Source organism: Cebidichthys violaceus, unplaced genomic scaffold (genome assembly GCF_023349555.1).
Source record: "Cebidichthys violaceus isolate CVI_PGR_0920_01 unplaced genomic scaffold, fCebVio1.0.p SCAF_3, whole genome shotgun sequence".
Lineage (NCBI taxonomy): Eukaryota > Metazoa > Chordata > Actinopteri > Perciformes > Stichaeidae > Cebidichthys > Cebidichthys violaceus.
The window spans coordinates 1,248,571-1,249,180 of record NW_027176483.1 but is presented as its reverse complement, the minus strand read 5'-3'; positions in this window follow the sequence as shown (position 1 = coordinate 1,249,180).

Here is a 610-nt window from a genome sequence, read left to right as displayed (position 1 = left end):
ACACACACACACACACACACACACACAAACACCTCCCCTGCAATGCTGGTTGGGAATGTCAGTGGTGCTCAGAGAGACTCCCTCCTCTTTTGGAGGCTGGGTTTCTAGTCATTACACCGACCCCCCCCCCCCCTCCACACACACACACACACACACACACACACACACACACACACACACACACACACACACACACACACACACACACACACACACACACACACACACACACACACACACACACACACACACACACACACACACACAGTCCTACATGTGGTTTCCATTGAGGAGCTCAGAGGCCCGACATCTCTCTCTGTTCTGCCGGGTCATGTGGTCTTCTTCCCTGAGGGGGAATGAAAGACGATATACAAAAAAAAATAAAAAAAATACACGACTGAACAATAACCGTCTCCTTGTCAACATTTGTCAAAGCAGATTATTAGAAGACAGCTGTTTGTTATTTCTCTCCATTCAACTAAGTATTTTGCGATCTTTTCATAAACCTAACTAAGTATTTTACGATCTTTTCCTAAACCTAACTAAGTATTTTACGATCTTTTCCTAAACCTAACTAAGTATTTTACGATCCTTTCATAAACCTAACTAA